The sequence below is a fragment of the Rattus norvegicus genome, assembly GCF_036323735.1.
Source record: "Rattus norvegicus strain BN/NHsdMcwi chromosome Y unlocalized genomic scaffold, GRCr8 chrY_unlocalized_31, whole genome shotgun sequence".
Classification (NCBI taxonomy): Eukaryota; Metazoa; Chordata; class Mammalia; order Rodentia; family Muridae; genus Rattus; species Rattus norvegicus.
Genome location: NW_026947391.1, coordinates 133,916 through 142,923, shown reverse-complemented (window position 1 = coordinate 142,923; position 9,008 = coordinate 133,916).

The window sequence follows — 9,008 nt, the reverse complement described above, 5'->3', positions numbered from 1 at the left end:
CTCTGGTTAGTCTGGCTATGGGTTAATGTATCCTGTTGATTTTCTCAAAGAACCAGCATTTGGTTCTCTTCATTCTTTGTATAGTCCCCTTTTTTTCTACTTGGTTGATTTCAGCTCTGAGTTTGATTATTTCCTGCCTTCTACTACACCTGTGAATATTTGCTTCTTTTTGTTCTAGAGTTTTAGGTGTGCTGTCAAGCTGCTGCTGTATGCTCTCCCCTGTTTCTATATGCAGGCACTCAGAGATATGAGCTTTCCTTTTAGTATAGCTTATATTAGTCCCAAAAGTTTGGGTATATTGTACCTTAATTTTCATGAAATTCTAAGAAGTCTTTAATTTCTTTCTTCATTTCTTCCTTGACCAAGTTATCATGGAGTAGAGCATTGTTCAACTTCCATGTATATGTGTGTGTTCTTTCCTAATTGTTATTGAAGAACAGTTTTAGCCCATGGAGTCTGGTAGGATTCATTGGATTATTATTATCTTTCCATATTCTTTTAGGCCTGGTTTTTGATTGATTATATGATCAATTTTAGAGAAAGTGCCATGAAGTGGTGAGAAGTTATATCCTTTTGTTTTATGATAGAATGTTCTCAAATATCTGTTAAGTCCATTTGGTTTATAACTTCTGTTAATCTGTCTATGTCTCTGTTTAATTTCTGTTTCCCTGATCGGTCTAATGATGAGAGTAGGGCGTTGAAATCTCCTGCTATTATTATTTGCGGTGCCATATGTTCTTTGAGCTTTAGTAAGGTTTCTTTTATGTATGTAGGTGCCTTTGTATTTGGAGCATAGATATTTATGATTTAGAGTTCATCTTGGTGGATTTTTCCTTTGATGAATATGAAGTGTCCTTCCTTATGATTTTTAATGACTTTTGGTTGAAAGTAGATTTTATATGATATTAGAATCGCTACTCCAGCTTGCTTCTTCAGACAATTTGCTTGGAAAGTATTTATCCAGCCTTTTACTCTAAGGTAGTGTCTGTCTTTGTCTCTGAAGTGTGTTTCCTGTAGTTCAAAACGCTGGGTCGTCATTACATATCAAGTTTGTCAATCTGTGTATTTTTAGTGGAAAATTGTGTCCATTGAAGTTGAGAGATATTAAGGATTAGTGATGGTAACTTTCTCTTATTTTCATATTGAAGGTTAGTTTACGTTTGTGTGCTTCTCTTTGTTTTGTTGTGAAAAGATTAATTTCTTGCTTTATCTATGATTTTACCTGACTCCTTGTATTGGGGTTTGCCAGTTAGTTTCCTTTGTCTTACTCGATATGTAAAAATATATTGTGTAAATTTGGTTTTGTCATGGAATATCTTGGTTTCTCCAGCTATGTTAATTGAGAGTTTTGCTAGATACAGTAACCTGGGCTGGCCTTTATGTTCTCTTAATGTTTGTATGACATCTGTCCAAGATCTTCTGGGTTTCATAGTCTCTGGTGAGAATTCTGGTGGAATTCTGACAGCTTTGCCTTTATATGTTATTTAACCTTTCCCTTTACTGCTTTTAATATTTATATTTCTTTTGTGAATTTGGTGTTTTGACTTTTATGTGATTGGATTATTTCCTTTTCCATTCCAGTCTATTTGGAGTTCGAGTTCGGTAGGCTTTGTGTACGTTTATGGACATCTCTTCCTTTAGATTATGGAAGTTTTCTTTTATAATTTTGTTGAAGATATTACTGTCCCTTGATGTTGGCAGTCTTCACTCTCTTCCATCCTGTTATCTTTAGGTTTTATCTTCTCATTGTGTCCTGGATTTCCTGTATGTTTTGGGCTAGGAGTTTTTTTCGGTTTTACATTATCTTTGACAGTTGTGTCAATGTTTTCTATGGAATCTTCTGCTCATTAGATTATGTGTGCTATCTCTTTTATACTGTTGGTGATTCTAACATCTGTGACTCCTGGTCTCTGTCCTAGGTTTTCCATCTTCAGGGTTGTCTTCTTCTGTGTTTCTTTATTGTTTCTATTTCCATTTTTAATTCCGGGACGGTTTTGTTCATTTCCTTCTCCTGTTTTGTTGTTTTCCCAGTAGTTCTTAAGGTACCTTTTTGTTCCCTCTTTATGGGATTCTACCTGTTTACTTCTGTATTTTTTTACTGTCCTGTATTTTCTTACGGAAGTTGTTTATGAACTTCTTAACATCCCCCATGGTTATGATAAAATGTGAACTTAAATCTAGATCTTGCTTCTCTGGTGTGTTTGGATATCCAGTGTTTGCTTTTGTGGGAGATTTGGGCTCTGAATGAGCCTAAGTAGTCTAGATTACTGTTGTTTGAGTTCCTGTTCTTGCCTCTAGCCATCAGGTTGTCTCTAGAGTTAGCTTGTCTTGCTCTTTATGACAGTGGCTTGACAGTCCTGTATGCTCGTGTGTCAGGACGGCTGTAAACCTGTTTTCCTGATTTCTTTTAGCCAGTTATGGGAACAGAGTATTCTGCTCTCAGCCGAGTAGTTTCTCCTGTCCACTGGCTTTCAGCTCTCCCTGTGGGCAGGAACCAGAAGGAAATTCACATACTTCTCCTAGGTCCTTCTGTGCGGGTGGGGGCACAGAAGGCACAAGGTGTTTCCCTCTTGAGACATGAATTTGGGGATAGAATAGTATCCTCTGGTTTCCCAGGAGTGTCCGCTCCTCTGAAAGTATAGTTCCCCCACCCTCTGGATTTGTGTGCAGTGAGCTATTCATCCAGTTCATTTCAGATCCAGGCACAGTCTGGGACATGGTGCTCCTACAGTTTTACTCCTCTATATTCCTGGGTCCAGTAGCACTATGCTCTTTTGTCTGGGGCCAGAGATGTGGGTAACAGTGGGAAGACATGGGAGCCTCTTTTCCTTGTAGGGTCAGTATTGTGCACAATACTGGATAATCAGCTCTCTCTCCCACAGCGTCTAGGAGCAGGGAGCTCTGGGCCGGGATGACGAGTTTCAGGAGAAAGCTAGAAACTGGAAGTGCCTGGTCCCAGAAGAGTTCTGCCTTTGCTTGTTCTGAGTCCACCAGTCAGGTCACTTAGAGCAGAAAAGTTGGATTTACCACTGGTCTCAGGCCAGAAGTCATTCCACAGCTGACTTTCAGCTCTCTATGAGAGCCACAAGCAGAAATGTCCTACCCCTACTGCTCCTAGGTCCCTATGCACAGGAGGCCCAGTTGGAGCTAGGTGGTTTTCTGGGGTTTCCACCCCTCTGATGCTCTAAGTCTTCCAATCCCATGAGATTTGGGTGTAGGATGCATTTTGGACTAAACCAGATAAAGATGCATTTTGGACTGCAGGGCTCCTGTACCTTGACCCCTACTATATTCATGTATCCAGAGGCACTGTGCAGTTTCCTCTTGGGCTAGGGATGTCGGCACAGGTGGACAGAAGTGGCAGTCTCTCCTTCCCTGAGGTCCCAGTATTGCCCACTCTTCTGGGTGATCAGCTCTCTGTCACACAGAGATTCCAGAGGAGTTTCAAATGTTCATTCCCTATCCTGTAGGTCTCTAATCATTCCAATTCTCCTCCAAAGTGTGATGGACAAGACCCCTCTGGTCAAGGGGAGGTACAACAGGCCCCATCAGAAAAAGAGGGCTGCAAAACTACTTCTCTTAAAGGTAATCTCAGTGATTATTCATATTCCACAAATGGATTAATACATGCCCCCTCTCCACCGGAGACTTTAATACCGTTGATAGCTGCCAAAGCAGGGCAGAGAGCTATGTCCAATCCGAAAGACAGTCAAAGATGTCCCCAATCTACATCAAAGTGCCTAATGCAATCTGCTTAGGGTAAAGCGAATTTTAAACCTGATTCTGCTGAAAAAGGGCATTTCAGAACTTCCCTATTAAACCAAGAGGAACTTAAAAGCCCTCCACTATTAAAAATGAGATTAAATCATCACTTATGGTCCAGAGTGACAAAATGCAGTCACAAATCCCAAAGTGAAACTCATAACGCACATACCAGCCCAAGCAGAGACAAAACTTTCTGCATGTACAACATTAGATCAAGGACCATTGACAATTTCAGAAGGGGCTCTTCAGTGTTCCATACCCAAGCAAGATGTGGTAGAAAATTCTAAGTCCACCAAAGGAATTCTTGTGCCTTCAGCATATAAAAAATATGATCTAGCACCCTCACCATCTCCCCCAGTACTTACAATGTCACTATACAACAGAGAATTATTCAAATATCCTCTACCACCGAAAAGGTCCCTCCTGACTTGTCATCAGGCCCAAAAGAACCAAGTTTATCACAACACATAGTCAATGAGCCATGCAGACTCCATATTTATACAAAGTGCAGAGAAGATACAACATCCCCTACCTCCTCAAGGGACTCTAGGTCATTCTGTCCTGTAAGGAGAGGCTCCAAATTTTTCCACATATACAGCAGAGATGCTAGCATTTCCCAAAACTTAGCAGAATTCTCTGAGTAGTACTCTATCTCTTAAAGAGACTGTGAGAGAAGAAACATCTACAAAAGGAGTTCTACCCACAGCCACATATGTAGAAATGGCTTGCCGATGTGACACATGTACAAAAGATGTTCTAGGACATATTCCATCTGTAGAGAAGGTTATGGATTCAACCATATATGAACCAGGAGTGGGGGAACATGATAACGAAATACCAGTGTCTGTACCATCCTCAACAGCTGAGGAAAGGGATTGCTTGGATTGCATTTGTGCAAAAGAATGGATATGACCTCTGCTAACTTCACAGGTGTCTATACGAACTTCTTAATCTCCTCAAGCTCAGCCAACATCCACAAACACAAAAGGCGCTACAGACTCTTCCAAATATTCCCAAAGGGTATCTAGTCCTTCTTTATACCCACAAGCAGACCCAGAACATCTGCAAAATACTTCTAAGGCTCTGGATTTTACCTTATCTCCTGAAGGTGCCTTCGAAGCCGTTTTGCCTATCAAGCAGGCTAGGGAACCTGACACTTCTATATGAAAGTCTGATTCCATTTCTCCCGCAGAAGAAAATTTTCTTGGAACTTCCACAATTACACAACGATGTGTAGAAACATCCTTATCTGCTCATGAGGCTCCCAGATCTTTCACATATGTCCATGATGCTCTAGAAGAAGTCACATCTTCAGAGGCAGCTCTAATACCTAACCACCATTCTGATGTCACAGTCAGGATTTCTACACATATACATGATACATTAAGACCTTCCTCATCTGAGAAGGATGTCTGAGGATCTACTGCATCTGAACAGCATGCTTTACAACTATCCCTGTCTACCCAAGTAGATTTATATCACATGTGCACACTGGGAAGAAATAGATTGCATTCTCCCTCTACCATAGTGGACCATAAGCATCCAGTCTCTAGAAACACAGGGTTAAGATTTGATCCTTCGGATGGAGTCTTGAGAACTTTCTCCTCTGAGGAAGACAGTTGTGAATTGGGATATTGTGTCATCTTCTGGAAACAAAGAGACACCAAAAGATACAACTACTCCTCAGGTGAGTCCCACACATTCTCCATCTGTCCATAGGCCCTTTGAATTTTCCAAAAATGACAAAGGAATTTTGGAAAGTTGCCAATCCTTACAAGGGCATACTGGACATTCCATATTATCCCAAGGTGCTCAAGAAACTCACTTTTCTACCAAAATGCATGTTCACCGTCTGCCCAGGGTTTCAGGGAATTTCTTCACACTGCTCTAGGGCTCCAGTAAGTGTTGTCCATGCTCAAAGTGATTTGTCATTGTGCAAATTAGACTTCAAAATTACAAAAGCTTTTTTTATATTTTCAAAGGTCTGAGGGAAAGTCCACATCGAAAAATATCTTTTAGACCTTGTGCCATCAGCCCAAGTATATCAGAAATATTCCATGTCTTCTAAAGCATCCAAAAATCAATCTGGCTTAGCAGTCTTCCTGGGAAACATTTACCATCAGCCGTACAATCCCCAGGACCAATGAAATAAAAAAGGGGTATCTAGAAACTTTACCATCTGCCCAAAGGTCTTTAGAATGTTCAGCAACTTCTCCAAGATCACAGTTAAACCAGAGATCAAAAAAACTAAAGCCATCTTCCCAGGGTGTTTTCCCAAGAACCACGTTTCTTTTTTCTTTTATACCAAGACAAAAGACCAGCTTCCTTCTCCCCATCTCTGATCTCTTAATCCTGTTTGTTCACCCTCCCAAATGGCTCTTTACTCTGAATTAGAGGCCAATTAGTAAACCATAGATATATGGAAGGAATATCTGAGAGACAATTGCTGACGAAGCAACACTTGTTACGTCACAGAAGAAGCTAGGGCTCTCCAGGATACAAGGGATTTTTCATGGAGGGCCTAATGATGATGTCACTGAGAACTGCCATGGCCTACCTGCTAAACAGCTTTCCTTACATTGACCAGTTTCAAGTGTGCCCTTTCCAGTAGTGTCCCCTTTGACACAGGGTAAAACTTCACATGCTACATCTCTCTAAAGCTAGAGATTTCTCTGCTTCATTAGTGGTCACATGCTCTGAATGGAGAAAGTTAGGCAAGGGCTTAGCATGGGTAGAAAATATCTAGGAACAAGGAGTGAAGGAGATTCTTCTGGAGATTAATTTCATTCCCACGTCCAATCCTGTGAAATACAATTCAAATCACTACGTTTTCTCAGTTTCCCACGTGCCAATATTTTCCCTACAGACCTTTAATTTACTGGATATTTTGTTACATTTTTTGATTGTACATTCATTGACAGGGGACATTCTATATATTCCTGCATGAGTACTCAAAAATTTCATTTTTCGAATTCCATTTTTTGCAATAAATTTGGTAAACAAACTTGACCCAGCTATAGCGTGAATATAACAGTGGAAATATTGTGTACTACTTCAAATGATCAACTCCCAAATAATTATAATATCCAAAGATTAACAGACATCAGTTAAGCAAAGACAACAATGACTATAGAATGCAGTTCTATAGTTCTATTACATATCTTTTCTCTAATATCTATCTTCCTGTATTCCCAGGGCAAGACATGAGAGTTTTTCAGTCCAAACGTCAGTTTCAGGGGGATGTGCAGCAAAATGTATTGCTTGAGGTCCAGTGAAACCTCAACTTCAGCAGGTTCATAAGAACAGGAAGGAATCTATTTGGCATTGTCATTTGTGGATCCTATATTCTTGACCTAATTGCACAGAATCCATGTAAATATTCCACTAAAATTCATAGTTGTAGGAGCCATTTTATATATATATATATATATATATATATATATATATATATATATATATATATATATAAAACAGGCACCAAAACTGGATAAGATTGATGAAGCTAAAATGTGCATTCTGCCAATAAACAGTTATAGATCTTTCATTAGAGAGACAGCCAGAGCATGTCAAATACAGAAGTGATTGCTAGTGGCAAACCAGATAACTGAAAAAAGACCCCTTGTTTGTAGATGTTGAGAAAGGATTTCAAGAACTGAATGGACTTTCAACCAAATAAGAAAAACAAGTTCAACTAACCTGAGCTTTCTGGTACTAAACCAATATTCAAAGACTGTTTATAGACAGACATGTCGCTCCAACTGCATATGTGGCAGAGTATGGTGATTTTGGGCATCAGTGATAGGATAAGCCCTTGGTTCTCCCTAGTTTTTATTGCTAGTTCAAGGGAATGTCAAGGCTCAGTAAAGGCGTTATAGAAGAAGGGTAAGAAGACCAGTTAGGAATCTTATGGACAAGAAACTGGGAAAGAAAATAACATTTGAAATGTAAATATAGAAATACCCATTTAAAAATGCTATAAAATTTGCTAAAAAAATAAAAAAAAATTAAAGAAAGAAAAGAAAAGAAAATTAGCAGCTAATCAGACCTATTGGCTCAGTAATCCAAATGGTCCCTATCAGGGAATTATAGTCAGAATAATACTAGTGGAAAGTCTGAGGTGATGAAGTCCAAATTTGGAGCAATTCTCTCTCTCAAATACCAGTATCAGAACATACTGCTCTATAAGTATCCAAATAATTGAGTAATTTCCTCTGAGCTGAGGATACAATACATGTTTTTTACTTCTTCCTTAGGACCATTTTCTTCTGGGCAGAAAGAATAAAAACGATGAGTTCTAAGGAAAAGAACAGTGTCCTTCACAACACCTGGCCTTTTGGATAAAGATATTAATGATATAAACTCTCTGACTTCCAGGAACCATTAGAAGCAGGGAAGTCAGTATGCTTCTGAGAGGCTCCAGCACCTGAATCCCGTATGTGGAGGGCTAAGGTCATGTCTGTGTCTCAAGTGAATATACTCAACTCCTACCAAGGACTGAGATTTCCCATAATCCATGCATATCTTCCTTTTTTTATACCAAGACAGAAGGCCAGCTTTCTTTTCCACACCTCTGATTTCTTCATCCTCTTTGTCCTCCCTCCTAAATGGCCCTTTACACTGAATTAGCAGCCAATTAGTAAACCCTATATGTACTGAAGGAATATTGGAGAGGTACATTGAATAGATTCAAGAATGTGATTTGCAGGCGTGTCTCCTATGACACAGTGGAAACCTGTACGTACTACAAATTTCATCTCTCCAAGTCTAGATACTTCTCTTTCCTGTATTAGTGTTTACATGGTCTGAATGGAGAAAGTTATTCAGGGGCTTGGCATGAGTAGAAAACATCTAGGAACATAGGATGGAGGAGATTCTTCTGGATCATAATTCTATTACCAGGTCCATTCCTGTGATATACAGTTCAGTTTCCTAGGTTTTCTTTGTTTCCCAAAAACCTGTATTTACCCTACAGACCTTTAATTGAGTGTATATTGTATTTCATTTTCTATTTGAACATTCCTTGATTGGGGAATTTATATATATATATATATATATATATATATATATATATACATATATATATATATATGAATATATATATATATTATATACGTATATATATTCTGGAATATATATATATATATATATATATATATATATATATGTGTGTGTGTGTATATATTCTGGAATATATATATATATATATATATATATATATATATATATATATATTCCAGAATGTG